Source organism: Haliotis rubra, unplaced genomic scaffold, assembly GCF_003918875.1.
Source record: "Haliotis rubra isolate DU_JTF1 unplaced genomic scaffold, ASM391887v1 Scf176, whole genome shotgun sequence".
Classification (NCBI taxonomy): domain Eukaryota; kingdom Metazoa; phylum Mollusca; class Gastropoda; order Lepetellida; family Haliotidae; genus Haliotis; species Haliotis rubra.
The window spans coordinates 125,206-147,504 of NW_025765736.1; the positions used below are offsets into that span (position 1 = coordinate 125,206).

The window sequence follows — 22,299 nt, forward strand, 5'->3', positions numbered from 1 at the left end:
ATCTGAGTAGAACGCTGTATCTGGTAGAAAAGACGGACAGGCGCTTGAGTGAGTGAGTATGGAGTTGTAGGCCATACAAGCAGGCTGGATCTGGTAGAAATGCCGGACAGACGCTGGGGAGTGAGTGAGTATGGAGTTATAGAAGCCATACATTGGCTGGGATCTGGTAGAAAAAGCCCGGACAGATGCTGGAGTGAGCAAGTGAGTATGGTGTTATAAGGCCATACAAGCGCTGAATCTGGTAGAAACGCCCGGACGAAGCTGGAGTGAGCTATGGTATAGGCGTAATACAAAGCGCTGGATCTGGTAGAAACGCCATACAGAAAGCTGGAGGGTGTATAGTAAGTATGGCTTTACAAGCTCCGTGCAGATAGCTGGATCAGGTAGATGCATCATACATTCCCTGTAGACAAGAACGACGCTGGAAAAGGTTGGTGTTGCAACGGGGGCGCTAACACTGACTGCAGAACGCCGAGGTCGTAGTCGATGTGGTAGAAGCGCCGTATAGGCGTTGCAGTGATGAACAGCAGAGGCACTGTTGTACCAGACTGCCCTGCTAACTAGGTCATGTCAAATGGGAGATCGAAATATCCAGTGACTGCTGAGCGTCCGGCGCATGCATCTGAGGCATCAGGAGTAAGACGTCTGCCAAGGACACGCTGGAAACAGCAGCCTGGAGAAAGGAGACGGAGTGCGAGACTCCCTATAGCTAGAGACATCAGTGTTGTGGCAAGTATCTGGATGCTTATCACAGGCGACGTCGGTGTTGGACCTGGCGTTTCAATAAAAAGGTGTTATATTAATTAAGTAAGCGCAACTAGCACATTACTTGTGTGAAAAACACACAAAAGTGCATTTCACACAGTGTGAATGAGGGCACTTATGAGATACCCCGCCTTACAAACTATACAGCGTGTGCCGTATAGAAACTGCAACAAACACACAGTGAAAAACATTACAGTAGTAATGGGGAACACACGGTGAAACAATATAATAGTAACGGGGTAGAACAGCATAAATGAGAACAACGTCTCACAAAATACTGACATAAACTGGAGACCAGAATTAAGGCTTAATAATAATATACGATGATAGTATAACATATAAGCATGAGCCAAGAACAAGCCACTATGTATACATCGACGCCACGTGTTCTGAATGGCGAAGTGACCGATAATAGTGATGAAAACTATCGTGTTTTATCACAAACACCATCACTACAACAATACTCTGAAAACGAAACAGAAAGGTAATACCTACACTCTCTGAAGAACAAAGGAAAGTACCCAAAAGACAGTTTATTATAAATAAACAAAAATTCATAGGATACACAACAGTCGAGCTGGCAAACCACACGTCTTGCGAGGCGTGCGAAAAGCAATAATCAGAGGTGGCTGACGTCACCTTCCGGTGATGCGTGCGCAGACGGATGTTTAGCCGAGACCACGAAGTGATCACAGTCTACGCTTTCAACATCAATCGTCTGGCACAGCCACGTTTTGAGTCGTAAGCAATAAGTGCAGGAAGTAAGTAGTGCAGGATTAGTTAAAAATTTATTTTAGGCAATTTCATGTAACGTTTTACAGATTTGTGAAGTAGAAATCTTTACAAGCTCAAAAACATGTGGGATCTCTTTATATTAAAGTGAAGCAGCCTGCTTACACCTATGATACAACCTATATAGATCCTAATAGCTAAACTATTCTACACGTGTTTTCAACTTTCAAGTCTAATCTACTTCCGGGTACTACAAAAAGTCCTAATTCTGCATAATGCGGAACACACCCGCACAACAATCCTGCCCGTTCGAAATTGAAGGGGGCACTCACAAACCAAAACATATATAAACCAAAAACATTCGACAACTGAAACCTGCTGACCTCTCTGAACTCAAAAAGAAATATCAAACGTCAGTCTCTTCTCCCCCCTCCCTGCTGCCGGTGGGAAAGGAGAAAAAGGAAGAATGGGGACACCCTCTGAATCTGTGTCCCATTCCATATTTATATCCAAAACAACGACATCTCCTGGATGAGCCATACTGTGCAGAAAGCACAATTTTAAACTTTGGATATACATACAAAATTGAAACAGACAATTTTCAAATCAAGATATTTCAACTCAACATTTCCTGTTCAAAGATAATCCTAAACTTACAGGAGCAAAAAACAAAGCCTGGAAGTACAGTTATTGTAGGGACAAGGGGCATGGAAAGTGAAGCCATGAGGTCTTGGCTTCACACCCTCTGCACATGTACTGGTCTATAGCTTCAGCTGCCGACGGTGTAATATCGACACAATCTCCATGAAACCACACGAAACAGGTTTCACACTGAATCATAAACTTCCCATCGTCGGGTTTCCGGCACCAACAATGCAACTCCTCACATGATAGCCCTTCCGTAGGCTTAGACTGGCCCCTGTCGGAGTGGCATCTCCACTCCATCTTTGCTGGAGAAAAGGGATTCCCTAAAACGGAGAGCCCATGTTGGAACATCAATGCCCAGATACGGCTTCAGACGATCATGATTCATGATGGTGATGGTATTTCGGTTTTTGACGCGATAGCAGTGATGAAATACGCTCTGCTATAACACAGGGACCCTTCCAAGGAGAGGTCAACTTTTTGCATTTTCCTTTTATGCTGGCTGTGTCCATCACCAAAACAAGATCACCGACATGGTACTGGTTCAACAAAATATTGACATCATAATCCCTTTTTGTGGTTTCCTGTGTGGTTTTGTGGTTTTACAAGCTGTCTCGTGTGTGTTGCACGCATTCTGTCAGTCATAGTCTGGACATAGCTATCTGCATCCAAATGACTTTCTTGTGGCAACACTGAAAACATTAGGTCTGCTGGTGTAGTGATCTCACGGCCAAGCATCAGCTTATTGGCTGTGTACCCTGTACTCCGGTTGACCGCACTGCGTAAGGCAAAAGCAATTAGTGGCCGGTGAACATCCCATTCTTCCTGATCCTTGATAAAGCAGCGGACGGCATCCATGAGTGTGCGATTGAAGCGTTCTACCTGGCCGTTTGATGATGGGCGATAAGGAGTAGTCCTGGACCCGGTTGTATCAAACTTTAATAAAGCTTTGATCGTTAATTAAACTATGATTAGTTAATCATTGATTATCTTCAGTTGCATGAAACCCTTAATAAAGGAATCCCTTCATTAATCCATCATTAAGCTAATGAAGGTTTGGGGGTATCATTAACTCGTCATTAGCTGTATCAACATGGCAGACGACATAATGTTCCATCAACTTGGACGTCGGAGAAAAGAGAAACATTTTCGTGAACGGATAAATCACTTGGAAAATATGAGCAACGAAGAAGTCAGAGCGAGGTACCGTTTCGGTACTGAAGCGATACAGTACATCTGTGGGTTGATTGGCGACAATCTACGTCCTATGACTGCGAGATCTAGAGCACTGAGTGTGGAATTACAGGTACGCCTAACAATGATTAGTCTATTAAAATATAGACAATTTTCACGAAATACGCACTGTCACACACGGAAAGTAACTAAGCTGAAAACAGTATTTATTGACGAACTGAATCTACACTTATTAATGAAAAATGGATATATTATAATTACTAATCACAAATAATATATATTCCTTTGGGGAGAGCAATAGTCATGTCTTATTCAGTCTATTTTAATGATTACATACCCAAACACCACTCCATCTGAAAATTATCGTATCGCTGTCCAACAACAATGTCAAGGCCACTGTGATAAGGAAGGAACTCTTGTCAGAAGTCCTAAAGATACATTCAAAAGCGTACGAAATACTTAGATTATTGAAAGTTTGAATTTATTCCAGGTGCTAATAGCACTACGCTTCTATGCAACTGGCAGCTTCTTGCAAGTGATTGGCGACACGTTTGGAGTGGAGATATCTACTGTGTCAAGGGTTGTGCGAAAAGTTAAGCGTGAAGCTATACGACTCCTACCACAGTTTGTTAAATGGCCTACCGTGGAAAGAAAAGAGTATTATAAGAAAGGAGTTCTATCGTCTTGCTAAATTCCTGGAGTAATAGGCTGCATCGATGGAACTCACGTAAGAATACAAGGTCCCTCAACAGACCTAACCAGCTTATGTAAACAGAAAAGGATTTCATTCTATAAACGTTCAAGCTGTTTGCAATCATCAAGGTACACAATGTGACATATTTACGAAATTCAAACGTACATCTATTAAGCATATAAAATACTAAATCACCTAGGTTGTATGGTAGTGGTGTGAATAATAAGCTAAACGGCTTGTCCACCAATCCTAATTCATTTTATTGACTTCGAATACGTTTAAGCCCAATAAACAGATGCGAAATATTACGTAAACATTTCAAGGGAAAGTAGTCATTGTGTGAATAAATACATTATATACTTTCACCTGTTCATATTCTCTACAATGTGAAGAGTATATATTGATTAATTATGATACATTGTATATTGATACGTATTTACACATAATTTGTTACTGTTTTATCAGGAAAGTTCACAAATGTAGTGGCAAGATGGCCTGGCAGCACTCATGACAGTCACGTTTTCAAAATGAGTCAACTTGGACAGAGCTTGCAAAATCAGAAAGCTACACTTCAAACAGGAATTATTCTTGGGGACAGCGCTATGCTTGTCGTCCATTTCTTATGACACCATACATGCTGAACTACTTCTGAGGACCAAGAGAACTTCAACTCCGGCCACAAAGGACGAGGGTTACAATAGAGCGCGCGATTTGGGTGGTGGAAACGCAGGTTCCACGTTCTACATGGTGAAATCAGGCTGAGTCCAGAGAGAGCATGTACAATCATAGGTGATATGTTAAAAACATACGTCCACATTAAAATTCGTAAATTTCCCAGTACCCTTATTTCCCAAATCGACTGTTTAACCCCTTAACAATGGTTGATGAACAATTTTCCTTCATTGAATGTTGATTGGGTTCCAACTTGGTATGTGTTTGAGGTATATATCTGTCATTCTTAGTGTAGAATAAATATGAGTGCTAATAGTATCAAAGGAATATCAAACCTAAATCTCATTTTCCTAATTCCACATGTCCAGGTGCTTGTGCTGTTTTGCACAACATCGCCATCGATCTCCGGGAACCCATAATGCGAGACGGAAGATGGGGAGGAGGAAGAAGCGACTTCGGCTGACTATGCTGGCGGGGGAAGACGGATCTAAACATAAGGAATACATAACAAGAAACTTCTTCAGTGCGTTGAAACTTTAATCAATAACTATGTCTTACTTGTTCAGTCAGACATAATACGTAGCACTGACATGTAGGTCAGCACTTGTAATAATCACGGTGGAATACATGTAATACAATCACATTATGATCATTAACATTAAGCGCCTAACTCCTTCCGCCTTCTTATTCATCAACTCGTAGTAGGTGGTTTCAGCGATCAGTTTCTTTTTCTGCTCCAGGAGGACCTCATACTGGAGCTGTGTGACATCATCTGGCTTCACTTTCCTCTTGGAAATCCTCGGTCCTTTCCCCCTAGTAGATGCCGTGACTCTGAAACACGTCGTCAATATCACTGCATTTTCTGATTTACACTAACTTACGACATGTATATCAATTAACCTACATGCCATAAATATTTGTCATACTAAGGAATAAAACATCCCGTCATTCTTAATTTTGTGATCATAACTATATATAAAGGTTAAACTGCTCTTCCTGCCAGTAGCAATAAATATAAACTGCATGGTATTATTGAAAACTTGAATAAGGGAACTATTACACCTATATATCTACATACCCGTCTTCGCACAGACTCTTGCTCTCCACGGAGGACTGTAAGTTGCCTTTAGCTGCAATATCAGCAGTGTAGCTACAGCTTGGCATCTCTGCATCAAGCGATGGGACGGCGACATCATTATCCTGTTGCTCCTGCAACACGCGACTCAACAAGTCCAACGTTGTAGGAGAGCCATGGATCTCTACACTTTGAGTTTCTGAAAATAGATAGGAATTTTGGTTTGTTTTTTTAAATTAGATATAAAATTTGCCACCCTTCCACAAAGTCATTGAAAATAAAATAAAAATGACAGATGCAAATACGGACCCGAGCCAAAAATATTTGCCACTTAACTTAGAAAACACAATTTTTATTTAATTAATTCTGATGGAATCGGAAAATTCTGTCGAAATTATGTGGGTGTAGCTGAGATGATTACTGTGCTCACTTTAATTAGGACCCAACGAAAATTAAATTCATGGAAAATATTTATGCTATACGAAATTAACATACCGTATAAGTCTCTGGAAATTACATCACATTACTAATACTGTTGACACAGGCCTGTATTTCCTCAAGCGTTTTTTATTTGATGTAATTACATTACGAGTTTTCGATGATAATTCCCTGAAATATTCTAAATTGTAAAGCATAATTAATAATAACAGCAGCGTCAAATGCGTCTGTCTGTTACTAACATTGCTATATTTTTGCACAACCTTTTTAATATTGTCGCTTCTTAAATATTTGCATTGTGAGAAACATAATAGGAAGCGTATGCAAAGTGTAACGGGATGGGTTCCATGTACAAAAATAGTAACAGGGGACTTCACTCTTGTGAAAAGAGTGAACGGCCTTCACATTGATTTGGATATTCGTTGAAGAGGACGCACGTTATGTACAGCGGGTGAAATGTGATTGAATAAAGTTCAACTGCATTGTACAGAAGGTAAGATTATGAAATGAAACTGTCCGCATTTCGACATTATGGTTTGAAGTCGCAAGCTAGCCTATGTCTTCGTCTACTTGCTATTTTGTTTTAATACTTGCATCGACATACATAATCTATACTAACATCAATCAAAATTAAAATGAATGATCTCTATTATCAGTTTGTAGAACTATTTACCTTGCAAGGAACAGGAGATTCCACCGCCACACCGTTGAAACATGCGGAATCGAATAAATATCCATGATTTTCTCGATGGAAGAGGAAACAGGCTTGGGACATGGACCGCCACCAGTTTTTCGTTTGAAGTTTTCTATCTGAAAACTCTTTTTTTTTGCATTTTGAAACATATTATTCCATTTTGTCTTGATTTCTTTGGACGTCCTATAGCTTACCCCAAGGCTATTGATCTCGGCCGTTATTTTGTCCCATATCTGCTTCTTTTTGTCATTAGTTATGGAGTTGGTAAGTTTGCTGTTTAGCACACCGATGTGATCTTCAACTAGATCTGTTAGAAGTTGTATTTCACAACTTTCAAAGTTTTATGCGATTTCTGACGGCAGCCATGATGCAGACGATCGATGAGTGTTTACATGCAATGCATCATGGATAATAATTAGGGGATTCCCCTAATTTAATCATGGTTTAATGACGGGACCTTTATTAGAGGCATACTTAGTTAATGGGTGTTTAAATAAGGGTTTATACAACCGTATTTAAACACTTCATTAACTAATCAAACATTAAGTATTTAATCAATGATTAGTGTTTAATTTATGATTACATAATTACGTGTTGATACAACCGGGTCCTGGTTTTGTGAATTTGGAGTGTGTCACACATGGCCTTGAACAACCTACTTTCAAAATTCCTACCTTGATCAGTGTGGATAGCAAACGGGGAAGCCAAAACGGGAAAAGAATTCATTGACTGCACCGCGGGCAGTTTCCTCAGCCCCTTGTGAAGGCAAGGGTATACATTCGACCCATTTCGAAAACTGGTCTACGATCAGAATGTGTTCATTGCCACGAGGCGTTCTTGGCAATGTGCCCAAAAAATCTAAATGAACCCTCTCCATAGGAGCTCCTGTATGGAAATTGGTCATGGAGTGTTTTGCCTTCCTATTGCCCTTCTTTTGCGAGTTACACTCAGGGCAAGTGGATACATGAAGTTGAATGTCACGCGACATACCATACCAGTGATAATTGGGTTTGAGCCTAGCCTTGGTTCGCTTCTGCCCCCCGGTGACCTGCTAAGGAAATATTGTGATGCAAATAGAGAACATCATGGTGAAGATCCTTTGGGACGACCAATTGACGTTTGGAGTCCAGGGTCATTACAGAATGCCGTCAGAAATGTGGTACAACTCCTTGTTCAGGTAATAGAATTTGCTTGCTGGACTGGATAGATTCAGATGACTCTGTGTAGGTTCTACACCATTCAACAAAAACTCCAGAATGATATCCAGATCTGTGTCATTCCTCTGAGCACTGAGAATGTTATCTCTAATGTGGGTGTGAATCTCATCCTCAGAGAGTACCAGATCCCCCTTGAGAGCTTGCCTGACCCTGAAATCTGAGCCTGTTCTGGCAGATACGGGGTAACCCTCATCGACGGACGCACAACCTCCAGCAGAGCGTAATGCTCCTCCAAACAACTGGTTTTGGGTCACTGTGTCGAAGGATATATCCAGGGCACCATCAGGGGTTACAAGAATGTTGACACCTGGAGATGCTGACCTGAAATTTGGAGACTCATTTACGTTCTCACTGATTGGGTGTTTGTCGGGTCGCACCTGGAACTTGATTGATCTACGCAGAGAGGCTTGTCATTCCCAGCTGGAGATAGCGATTCTCTTGTGGATTGAGTTTCGCCTCCATTGGAGGGTGATTGATTGGACAAAAAGAGTGCTTGATGAGTGGGATCTTTGGGGAACTTGGGACTCTTGGACAGTGGCAGCACATCATCAACAGACTGGCGAAATTCATACCAGTTCTGGTGAGCCTTCATACAGTACTTGCAGCCATGGCAAGGGAGCTGAGATGGAAGGACATCAGTGTCTACATTTGGGCAGGCTGTCAGAGGTGGACGTGGAATAGGGAGTCAGCATTACAGTGCTTGGAGCCTGGCCGATGAACTACTTTCATGGAATACTGGCTCAATTCCTCAAGCCATCTTGCAAGCTGGCCGTTAGGTTGTTTAAAGTTCATGAGCCACTGCAAACTGCTGTGGTCCGTTCTGAGCATAAACGGTCGGCCAATTAGGTAATGCTGATAGGCCCTGGTGAACTTCACAGCAGCTAGCAGCTCCTTTCTCGTAGTACAGTACTTGAGTTGTTCTTTTGACAGAGACAGGCTTCCATAAGCGATGACCTTTTCAACACCATTCTGGACTTGAGTCAGTTCTGCACCGAGAGCACAGGATGCATCAGTGTCTAAAATGAACGGATCATCCATGTTGGCAATTCCCAAAACTGGAGTGGACAGCAGGGCATCCTTTATTGCTTGGAATGCCTGGTCACGTTCATCAGTCCAGGGGAAAGTTTTCCTACCCGTCACCTGGTACAATGGCAAAGCCAAGTCAGCATACTTTGGTATAAACTGACGATGATAGTTTGCCAGTCCTAGGAAGCGATCAACATCCTTGCAAGAGTTTGGGGTTGGCCACTGCTCCACTGCGCTGATATCAACTCCTGCTTCAAGGCCATCTGGACCAATTTTTCGTCCCAGGAACTCGACACTCACTTGAAAAAGTTCACATTTCTTCGGCATCAACTTGAGTTGATACTTCCTGAACCTCAAAAAAACTTCTCGGAGGTTGTCAAAGTGGCAGTCAATTGTTTTCCCCAGAACCAGTGTGTCATCCAGGAAAGCCAAGACAATTTTCCAATTCAGCCCAGCTAGAACTAAATTGATGACACGATCAAAGGTGGCTGGGGCATTACACAGACCAAAGCCCATCTTGGTGAATTCGAACAAGCCATATTTAGTGATAAAATAAACGCAGTCTTGTGTCGGCCCCCTGCTTTGATAGGAATCTGCCAGTATGCATTATAGGCATCAAGCTTTGAATACCACACATTGCTGGAGAGTGATTCCAGACATACTTCTATGAGTGGCAGAGCAAATACTGTCTTACGACATTGTAGATTGAGCTTACGGTAATCCAAGCACCATCTTACTCCGCCACATCTTTTCCTCACTAGTACAGGTGCTGCTGCCCATTCTGAGGTGGAGGGTTGGATAACCTGAAAATCAAGCATCTTCTGTAGATGACTTTCCTCCTCGTGTGCAAAGCTTGGCAGAGTTCGTCTCATCCGTTGCTTCACAGGTGCGGCATCACCTGTGTCAATAGTGTGCTCTATGGCTGTGAAGTTGCCCAAATCCATGTCATGGCAAGCGAACACATCCTGGAATTCAATGAGCAGCCTCTCAAGCTTTTTCACATCGTCTTCTGTGAGCTGTGCTGAAAATCGATTGAGGAGGTCTCGAAGGTGCTCTGGTACAGAAGTAGCTTCAGCTGACTGACTAACACAGGACAAGTTGTCTTGATTGTGGTGAAATTCGGGCAAATCCCTCTTCAAAGTTGGTACCTCCTGTGGTGGATCAACCTTGTCAGCCTTGTCATCACCTCCATAGTCAGCTACAAGATCAGCTTCAGAAACTCTCGCCAACAGCTCACCATGTGAGAGTTTAATGGCTTCATCACCGAGGTTTACAACACAGACAGCTGGACTGTTCGAACTATCGTGGAACGTCCGAGGAAGCACTACGGATAAATCAGGGGCTGGTTCAAGTAGGTAATGACATATGATGTGTCACACATGAGAGTTGTACTGCTGATCTGGCAGGAATGAAAACTTCCTTTGTGAGATGGACTGGAAAAGATTCAAATGAGGGTGCCTTTACAGAAAATATTAGCGGAAATGTATCGCCCTCAAGCCTCAACCAATCTCCATCAGTTTCAATGCAACAGTGATGAGACTTCATGAAATCAAGTCCAAGAAGGAGATCCTCCTCTAATGGGGCAACATGGAGTAACTCCTGGAACATTTTGTGTCCAATCTTCACCATGACTGGTCCAACCACTTTTCCTGTCATGACCATATTCTTTCCGGCATTTCTAATGTTGATGATTTCCAGAGTAGGCGGGGGTTGGATCAAGTTTCCTATATATGTCCTCAGCAAGAATAGTCACAGACGCTCCAGAATCTATAACGGCAGGGACCTTTATACCTTCCACTGTCACTGGTAACCAATAGCTGGCATTCAATCCCTTAGCCTGATTGATGACAACTTCTCTAGTGGCTTGCAAACACTGGGGCCTGCACTGGATGATATACCATTCTGGGCCATTGGTGGGGAATCACTTTCCTCGATATGTGGGGAACACAGTTTTCCATTAAAGGAAGTAGATCCACCTATGGTTGTCAATTGTTCATTGTTGGATATAGGAACAGGGGTAGGTTGAGATGAGATTACATCTGAAGTCATGTCGGCCGAAGATGAGATGATACCCTCAGGCATCGACTGCCCAACCAAAATGATTGAGTCCTCCTGCGGAGGGTCCGTCAGATTAGGTCGTTGACAAGTTGGGTTGTCATCAACCTCCCGTTGTGGTATAACAGAAGTGTCAGTGGGCATTTCATAATCTGTTGTCTCTAGAACAAAGTTTGTGCATCCGGACCCCACAAGACCTCCTGGTCCTACCGGAGTCGCACACATTCCTCTGCCACTCCAGATGGGGGCAGCAAGCCACACGCTGTTACAGGAGGCATCCGATCCTCACGTTCCCTTACCAATGTAGATGGGGTGGGACTCGGTTGCTCTGGTGCACCCTTCATAAAATCCCTGACCAACTGCAACAGTTCCTGCTGCAAATACTTGTTGTTCTTCCTAACCTCTACGACTGATATGAGTGAGGGGCCATGATACTGCCTCGATGAGTCAGATGATGCCCCAGACCTCAGCACAACTGTCTCTCCACCTGTGGGGATTACTGGGACATCGAACGACAACTGACGGGAAAAGTCGTCATCAATGTAATACTCAGCAGAATCAAAACTTGACTGAGGTTAGGCATGTCCGGAGATGTCAGCAGACTCTGACTCAGAGTCTGGAATTGTGTCCTGGGGTAATGATTCAAGTTCAGGGTTTATAAGAACATTGCTTTCTGCATCGACCAAATCTGAAGCTAACTTGGTGCTGCATCCATGCGATGAGGAAGCAGGCAATTTTGGCCCATCAGAGAAGTTGACATCACATGGATCATGTTCGTACATGGGCTCACAAGGTGGACTTCCGGTGGTTGGAGTAATCTTATTTACCGCAAAGGTATTTGGTCGTGAAGTCAAACTTGCTGAAAATTCCATTACAGCCTTTGTGTAATCCTCGAACTCCTGGCACCACGGCAAGGATTTCACGATGTCGTACGGACACCCCAAGGATTTACACTGTCGTGTCTCTGGTTGTTGGGGCACATGTTCTGATGGTTCACTTGTGGTAAGAGACCCATGTTGGTCTACTCCTACGGGTTCCTGGCGATTTGCGACAATGCGGCAATGACATTATCTACCTTACCAGAGAGATGTTTTACTTGTTGGTCCAGAGCGACTGTGTACTGAGGTGTTACACCACGTGGTGTAGATGTTGTCACTGGTGTTGGTGTCTGTACCTGAGCAGAAAGTGTACTGTCAGACTGCTGTAGATCCCTCCTTGGAGACTGTGGAGACATGCAATACTCATTCCCTCCTGATAAAGAGAGAGATTGTGGGACCTCCCGCGGAGCATGCATCAGCCCCTGTGGAACATATGGACGTCCTCTTGAGGAAAGACTTTGCCTTGACTTGTCAAACCCACGAGTTCGCCTTACAAGCAGATCCTCATTCTCACTGTCGTCCTGAAAATAAGACTCTGAAACTCGGCGAGCTTGTTTGCGGGACGTCCACTGATTGGTGTGGAGTGCCCGACGGATGATGCGAACACTGTCGTCCACTGTCTGTGGTCTCATGTTAAAGGCCCAAGCCCCTGCATCGGAATCAAAACAGCCTCTATAAACCTTGTTAATTGCCTGTGTTTCACAATACAACGCAGGGCAGGTAGCAAAAGAGTAGCTGGCTTGTAGTTTCACACGGTCCGCAAAGTCTCTAATATCTTCATCTCGTCCTTGCATCAGATTGTCAAACTTTATTGACTCTTCTGCAGGATTCTCACCAGCGGCATAACGGATCCGGAAATCTGATACTAAAGTACTCCAAGGAATAGTTGACAAGGGTCTATCACCAACCAACAAGCTGTAGTACAACGCAGCACCACCATGCAGTGTGTGTACAAATTCCCTCTTTTTCCTTTCAGCGTCCCAACCACATGATTCACCAAAAGATTCATATTTCAACAGAAAGGTTCTCCAGTCACCAGATCCGTCAAATGTGGGAGGCTTCGACGGTGTCCGGTCAAAATGAGTTCTGCTCTCATTGAAGTATCTGGTGGAATGATTCACAGTGCGGTTTTCAGCGAGGTCCTGGTATGTGCGGGCAAGAGTTTTTATGTAAAATATATATAATCAACACTAAGGTTATACGGACCCTCATGAACGTGGTAAGCACATGGAATGGGGTAAAATACGGACGCCATTTAAATTCACACATTTTTACCGATGTTACTGTAAACTAGCAGTCAATGGAAAACGAGGCGGTAATCAGTTCGTGATTGTTGAATGGGGTAAAATAAGCAAGCCAGTTTGTTGCTACAATAAATATGTAATTTTCTGATTAAAATTGATATTTTATACTTATCCTGACTCATGAGGTAAGCCCTCCCGTCCTCCTCACATAACACTTTGGATTTCCCTGAAAATTCAAGTGTTGGGCTAGCTATATAAGGAGAGAGTGAGGCACATGGCAGGAGGTGGTGCCCTCGTTCCCGCGCTTTTGAGGGGACAGATAACTCGTGGTGAGTACTAATTAGTGATTTTACATTGAAGGGAACTTCAATTGGGAGATACAAGTGTTCCACTGTGTTCGCAAGAAGAAGAAGACAAGCAAGTAGCATGAGTCAGGATAAGTATAAAATATCAATTTTAATCAGAAAATTACATATTTTTCCTTATCCTGACTCATGCTACTTGCTTGTAGAACTCCGATGGAAACGGAGGTGGGAATACAGAATACTTTGGATTTTAGATAATTAGTGATTTCTGTAATGACTGTAATAACCCTTATGGGAACTTTATAAAGGCACTGAATTGATGAATTCCTGCTGCTAACTTATCAGCTGCCCTATATGGGTTATTACAATATAAATATTAAGCTAAAAGTATATACAACATGAATACTATGCTTAAGACTAATAGACTTAAGCTTGACAATATGATAGCATAAACTTCATAGAGTTTGTTAGCTAATATACTTTTATGATATATCCATAGTACTGAGCTTAAGATATGATTAAACTTAAGCTAAATATATAATAGCAAAAACTCCATAGAGTTTGTTAGCTAATATACTGTTATGATATAACAACCATAGTACTGTGCTTAAGATAATAAATGAACTTAAGCAAAATATATATAGCATATAGCTATTTAGTACTGTTATAAGATAAGTAGTAAAATCTGTAAGATTGACTTATCTTCTCCGAGGAACTGTCAACTGTTGTGCGAGGACCATGGGACCGAAATGGTGAATACCTGAGACGTCCTCGGTGGTGATATCTCTCAGATAATGGTTGGCAAACACCATATCGGATCTCCAGAAACAACCCTCCATTATGGTATTCAAAGAGCAGTTGCCGTGAAGAGCAAGTGTCGATGCTAACGCTTCTATTTCATGAGGATTAGATGCTCTTGGAGGGTCGAGTCCTGCAGCCTTGTAGGCACGTAGTATGACAGTTCTGATCCAAATGGAGATGGTAGTACGTGAGACTTCAGTCTGCGTAGCTGTTGATAGAGGAATAAATAATCTCTTGAATTTTTGTCTCCTCTGTTTGGATCGTTGGAAATATATTTTCAGTGCTCTTACTGGGCATAGTGATAGATCCATCGTATCATGAGGTCCAAGTATAGATGAGAGAGCTGGGACGTGGAATAACCTGTCTGGTTGGCCTGGTAATTGGTTCTTGGCAATAAAATCCCAACGTAGTCCCATATGCACGATGTTATGAATATCATCAAAGCGTGTTCTCTCGTAATCCAATGCGTGAATCTCTGACATCCTGGCAGCCGTAGCTAGAGATAACAGGAACAAGGTTTTCTGTGTCAGAAATTCGAACGATGTAGATTGTAACGGTTCATATGCCTCACTTGTGAGGTGTTGGAGCACTATATTTAGATCCCAAGCTGGAGCGTGAAATCTGCGTTCTGATCCTCCAATCGAATGCTCAGTAAGGCGAAAGTAACTCTGGGGTCTTGGTTAGCTTGACACCCGTTCTCATAGTTATGACAGAGCTTATTGCTGCAAGATAAGTGGATAAGGTTGAGCCTTTTAGATTTTTGGTCTGACGTAGATAACATAAGTAGTCAGCCACTTGAGGATGAGTAGCATATCTAGCTGTAAATCCTTTCTTTGCAGCATAATTGACAAAACTGTGCCATTTGTCATCGTATAAGTTGCGAGTGGAGTTACGCAAGGCAAGCGTGACTGCTTTTGCCGCTCTGGCTGAATAACCTCTCTTATTTAGACACGCCTTGATACAGTCCATACGTGAAGTTGGAATGTTTCTGGCTTTCCGCCGCTTTTGTTTGGTGTGCGGATGTATTAACAGATTCGCACTTTGGAAGTTGTAGTATTGGTTGTCCGATTTCTTGAATAAGAGTTGGAAACCACGTTCTCGCTGGCCAGTAGGGCTCGACCAAAATCAGATGGAGGCTCTGAGTTTGTTTGATTTTGAGTAACACTTGTGGGATTAACGCTGGTGGCGGAACGCTGCGCGCTGAGTCCTTCCCACGATATGCTTAGTGCGTCCGCTGCCCATGCTAGTGGGTCTGGAACTGGCGATACGAAAAGTTGTCAGTTGTTTGTTGAATCGAGTGGCAAATAGGTCTATTAGTGGAGTTCCTATTTCCTTGATAATTTGAGTGAATATCTCTGTATGGAGCATCCATTCTGTCGGGTGATGGTTGGAGTGGTCGAGAGAGAGCGCCTGCTATTACATTCTTTGCTCCTGGAATGTGACATGCTCTGACATGTATGTTGAGATTGTCGATTAAATCGAACAATTGAAAACATAGAGTCAATAGGTTCGGGGACCTTGTTGAGCCTTGTTTGTTCACATAAAACGCCACTGTCGAATTGTCTGTGTGAATCATCAACTGAGCATTCTGTAGTAAGTTGCTCCAGTGACTTATGGCGTTTATCACTGCTTGCATCTCTAGCAGATTTATGTGTAATTTGCTCTCTTGATTGCTCCATAGGCCTGACGCTGTCCTGTTGGCGAGATGGGCTCCCCAACCTTGTAGTGACGCGTCTACGTAGAGATGTGTTTCCGATTCCGGCTCTATTAAGGAGACGCCTACGCAAACATTCGATCTCTTGGTCCACCATAGTAGGTGAGGTTTGACCTGATCCGGTAGACTGAACGGTAGAGAGTCGTCGAGATGCAAATTGATGAGGACTTGCAACGGACGTAATTGTAGTCTGCCTCTGACTGTCATGTCTTGAGCTGATGTGAGTAATCCCAATAGGCTCTGCCACTGTCGTAGTGGTAGCGGAGAGAGTAAGGCTTGTGGGATTGACTGTTGGATCTTGATCCATCGGTCCTCCGGTACAACTATATGATTCTGGGCTGTTAGAAATCGTATACCTAGAAATTGCAGATCTTGCGTTGGCTCTAGGTCTGACTTGAGTAGATTTACTAACCATCCTAATTGAAGTCCAAGATATTTTTTATGGATTAAACTTCTTTTAATTTCTTATAAAGTTCAGCTGTTCCAGTTCACCTGAGAAGCTGTGGATCTTGATCCACTTGTATCCCGAAAGACATCATCTAGGTTAAAAGTTCAGCTGCTGAGCGCTGTGGAAGACCTTTGACGATGTAGGTATGAGATGATAGGTTTCACACACTCTTGTGAATAACCAGGGGCCGATGAGATTCCAAAAGGAGCACTTTCCATTGGTAATGTATTCCGCCTAGGATAAATCAGAGATATTTCCTTGAATCGGGATGAATCGGAATGTGTAGATATGCGTCTTGCAGATCTATGCTGGCCATGTAGTCTCTGGGACGAATTAAGTCAGAAGTTGGGCGTAGGTGTATCATGCTAAACGCTGGCGGTTTGCTTAGATAGTCTCTGTTGAAGATGCTCATATTGTATATGAGACAAAAACTTTTCCTTGGAATTTTTCTTGGGCACTAGGAAAACTGGGGAGTAGAAACCTGGTACGATGTTTACTTGATCCAGAACTTCTAAGGCCTGCTTGTTTAAAAGTGTAGCTACTGCTTCTCTTAACATTGGTAGTTGTAATGGATGGAAGTCGAACCTTGGAGGGATGACTGTCAACGGAGGTTTGGCCTTGAGTTGTATTTGATATCCGTGCTGTAGGATGTTGGATACATAAGGATCTTGTAGGAATCCCCAGTTTTCCCAGTGCAGATGAAGGCGTCCACCCACTTGAGATGGTTGTACTGGAACGGCTGGGGGTGGAAGACTCCAGTCGTTCCGAACCTGTACTTCATCGTTTATAAGTGCGGGAACCTCTGGATGACCTGCCTCTTGCTGATCCTCCTCTGAAATTGCTGTATGGGAAAAGACTCCTTAGAACCTTTTGCTGCAGCCAATTGCTTGTCCCGTGCTTTCTGTAGTCCAGAGAATTTCGACTTGCCAGAGTATCTCATAGATGTTTGCTTAATGACATTAGCTAACGTATCCATGGACTTAATCATAAGCACCTCTCTAGAGTCCTTAGACACTTCTTTGGAGACCTTGTCTATGTTACCACCAAAGAGATATGGAGATGACCACGGGCAGCGTGAGGGATTCAGTAAATTGATTACCCCAATTACAGGAGGCTAGGAGACCCTGACGACGAGCCATAGTAGTAGCTGCCGAAAAGCTGACAAATGATCTGTAAGGAACTGTTGGTCTCTTTTCTGCATGAGTAGAGCCGAGTAAATCATCCTATCTTCTTCATCTGTAGAGTCTTTGAACTTGGTGAGAAGAGTTTCATTGACAGTTCTAGATCTATTCAGTCCAAAAAACATTCTCCTAGAAATGGTATCCAACTGAGCTAGCTTGGCGGTCGCCTATTCTGTAATTCCTGGACTTGGTCTCATTGATTAACTTAAAGTTCTCATCAATATCTTGAGCCTTGAAAAAGGAGTCCATATTGTGGCCTGCAAACTTCTTAGCGTTGAAAACCGGGAAATGTGCTGTCTGAGACTTTGTAGATTTGGTAAAAGCTGCATCCAGATTAGCTGGAACCGCTGCTATCGGGTCAATAGGAGGTAAGGAGATAGTGTCAGCATCATCTTCCTTCATCAAATAAGTATGGGCTGAGTTCTCGTTCTTAGACGGGGAGGAAAGTTCCAAACCATTCACCATCCAGTATCTAATTTCTGCATCCGAGAATACGATACCCTCTTCCTCTTCTTCTGACGCCGGATCACCGATAATAGAGTGAGGTGGAGTCCTAGATCTATATGAGGATCGACGAGAAGAATGTGGTGAACGGACTGACGAAAGTGGCTTGTATAGGGAGACCTTTGTGGAGACTTCCCTGGCTTAACGCTGGTGGCTTCGCGTGAAGCTCTCTGTGAATCCCTTTATAGATCTTCTAGCTGAAGATGACTTGGAGCCACTTAACCTTCGCAAAGGCCTGAAGGTATCGAAGTCAGAGTCCCAATCATTAGATAGGAGCTTGCTTCACGAATCCACCTCTGTGTTCTTCAGGGTCTGAGCTCGGTGAAGCACTCCTCCTCCGTGAAAGCCTTCGCTAATGGTGAGGATCTGGGTCCTTCGTGGAGGCGGACTGGGGCATCCTTCGCTGAAGGCTTCGATACGGGCTGGGTTGCTCTTCGGAGGCTGGCCTGTGGGCTCTGGGGCCCTACGCTGGTCAAGCAAACGGGCTCTGGGGCCCTACAAGACTGTAAGTGGGTTGGGCTCTGGGGCCCGCGGCTCTGAGGCCTCTGTAAACCGTGACGATCTTCCATCAACATCATAATCTGGCTGACCAGGTCGCCTGGGACGGTCTGCGCTGATGTAGACGCTGCCCTCTGTATGGTAGCGACGGGACCCTCAGGTAGATTCTCTGCCGTCAGTGTAGGCATCTCTAGCTGCGTGTTGATCTGCGCTGAGGTGACGGTAGCCGATACTGGTCGCTTCTTATGCCGTATATCTGGAATGATGATCGGTAGATCGTCATCATATAAGCCCAATTCTGAAACAGGAAGAATGTCAGATGAAAAATTGTTAGTAGTCTTCGTAGGTTTCACTTTCGACGAAGATGTAGCCCTGGGGGTGCGGAGCGTACGTTGTGACGACGTAGAAGCTCTCCTGGTCTTAGACTGGGACGACGGGATGTCCTGGGATGCAGGTCGCTTCTTGGAGATAGCGGACTGCGTCCCACGCTTCTCCCCCGAGGGCAACTCAAGCGGAACACCAGACGGTAGGGGGTCATCCGCCAACAGTTGACATGGTATATCAGACTCTGATCTATTAGCCATGACTGAAGACTGTTTCCGTAATCTATCTGCTGCGCGTCTCAAGACGCAAAATAAATATTTATCAAAGGCAGAATTAGATAATTTAATACAATGATTGCAACGTGAAACAGTAGAGCATGGCATAATACAACTAGGGCATATTAAATGCGGATCAGCAGCAGAGAAACGTAATTTACAAACAGTGCAGATTTTCATTAACGCAATCTACTGAGCAAACACGGCGAACCGTGAATAAAACAGTAGAAACACGAATAAATATCAATGCATCATGTATAAGGATACTAGTTACACCTCTGTAGATGATTATAAGAGGTAAACAACTAAATATAAATAAAGGATATAATGTGTAGGGAGACACAGGCGCTCTCACGCCCTGCTCACTGGGCTTAAGAAGGAGAGTGAGGCACATGGCAGGAGGTGGCTACTCGCTCCCGCTTTGAGGGGACAGATAACTCGTGGTGAGTACTAATTAGTGATTTTACATTGAAGGGAACTTCAATTGGGAGATACAAGTGTTCCACTGTGTTCGCAAGAAGAAGAAGACAAGCAAGTAGCATGAGTCAGGATAAGGAAAAATAGCGACTCAACGTATATTAAAAATCATTCAGACAGTAATACATACCCATTGACATCTGTTAAAAACATTACTTGTGGAACACTGCCACTTTTCATAATGTTGTGTATACTCAGATATTCCATTATGTCCCCTCAAACCTCATATTTAGGAAAAATTCAGAAAGGGATACACCCGAACCGGCCCCAAGCCGAACCGGCCCCAAGCCGAACCGGCCCCTGGATATTTAACCCAAACCAGCCCCTGGATATTTAACCCAAACCGGCCCCGCACCCGAACCGGCCCCTGGGTTAATTAACTGTAATCAGACAGACAATTAATCAGACAGACATGAAGATTTCAATTTATTTATTATATAAATACAGACATGAAGATTTCAGTTAATTTATTAAATATATACAGACATGAAGATTTCCTTTTCCTTATTGTGCCATCCTGAAGCTACTTCTTAGTTATGAGAGATGTTATAAGAATAAGGGTCTGGGATGGAGTCTTGATGCCCTGTGAATATTCTGTCCAGATGTCTTGTATCTGCTGGTTTTCGTTACATCACACCCCATCTGCTAATGCCCGTCTTTAGAATAATACACTTATATTATCATAGGTAGTTACCGCTTGGTTGGGGTGACAGTTGACCCCAGGCCAGCAACTGTGGTATCTGGGGTACATACAGGGCTTCTTATCCATGATTAACAAATTATGAATCATATCCTTCAGATAATGTCTTTTATAAGATTATACGCAAGGTGAAGATAACAGTATACGGTGCAGTTGACATTGAGCTGAACGCAATCAGTGTCAAGTAAGAGCATACGCTTAAGACAACATGTACATTTATTCGCTCACGATAATCCGTTCAAAGAAATATTAAAACAACACATTCACTTTAATCGCTCAGTGAGACGTGCGTAAAATAACAGTTTAATTTTGGAGCTGAAGAATGTTTTAGTTTTCATGTTAGCAGAATTCACTCTGTGAAAGGTGGTTATGTGTGTTGAAAATCTTGACAAATGTTCCACACATGGAAACATGGGAAAAGATGAAGGACGACATTATTTTTCGTTACTGGAAACTTGGGCATAACAAAGGTGAAACGTGAATTCATTATATTGGATTTATGTGCTATTCCTGTATTGAATTAATGTGTCAATTCTGTGGATACGATGCAAAGAAATGTAAGTACACGTTTACTTTAGTATTGTTTTTCAATTGATCTTTTAGATTCTTAAAAGAATTACATAAAATGTCCTCTACCACGGGATCTTCGTGATCAGCAGCACTTGCATGTTCACTTGCCTCTCATCGACAATATTCGCTAATATATTTTCATGTAAAGACATTTGAGTAATATGTTTTCGTCATTCATGTTAAAGGAACTATAATTCATATGTCAATGTTGAAATATTTACTTCTCGGGGCCGGTTTGGAAAGGGTACAGAAAGGGTACCGCAACTCTTTCGCCGGAAGTTTACACAAAATGGCGACCGAAGTTGAAGGTCGCTGACAGTACTTTCCACGAGAAGAAAAAGCAGCACCTACGGTTCTCAGATGACAATAGAAATGCAGGCAAGATAGCCTGTGATATCTCCTAGTGGGGACTGTGTTGTTTATTTCTTTGGAACGACCGGGTGTTAGTAATTTATTTAGAATATTATAGATGTTTAACTTTCTGAATAGACGTTGAAAAGTACACATAGGTAACAACACCAAAAGCTTATATTTAATACATACTAATCGCTGTTATGATTATCCTGAATTAATAGGTTATTTCTCATTTCTACACGAACTTCGTACCTGAGGTATGATTGTGGAAGTGTGATTTACCACGGAATGAATACGTTTTTTTTGTAATGATATACATCATAAGTTGTAGCACAGTTGCTCATTCGCTGACTATCATAAAGCTTGTCATCTAATTGTTGTTGTTTCTGTTTCAGTGCTTAAAAAAATACACCCTGTTATTATTTAGATTCCTATTTCTTTTTTTCAAGAATATATGTGTATCTGTTTCTATCGACACTTTCTGATTTCGACCGCGCACCGCTTCCATATTGGCGAGGTGGGCTCGGTTAATTCTAGCGCATTGTTCGTCTGGAACAAAAATAAAATACGCGGATTTACGCGACCTTTGACATGCCACGTCACAGAGGTTACCGCTGCCCGAGTCAAAACAATAAAGTTCTACGTTTCAATCGCTAACGTTGATACGTAGATGAATGAAATGTAATTAAAGATACTAATGGCGCTACAATAGTTCATCCTTGTTTTCATTGAGAAATCAGCACAAGGGATGCTCACGGAAATATATAAAAAGGTTGCCTCCCGCCAAGAGTATGAATAGTCATGAGTGTAAAAATAGCC

At 42.8% G+C, this 22,299-nt stretch overlaps 1 protein-coding gene across 1 annotated transcript in view; it reads right to left on the reverse strand.

Annotated features, from left to right (window-relative positions):
• Positions 1-22,299, reverse strand: part of LOC124273051 (dynein regulatory complex protein 1-like) — a 48,298-nt gene that overhangs the window by 20,000 nt on the left and 5,999 nt on the right.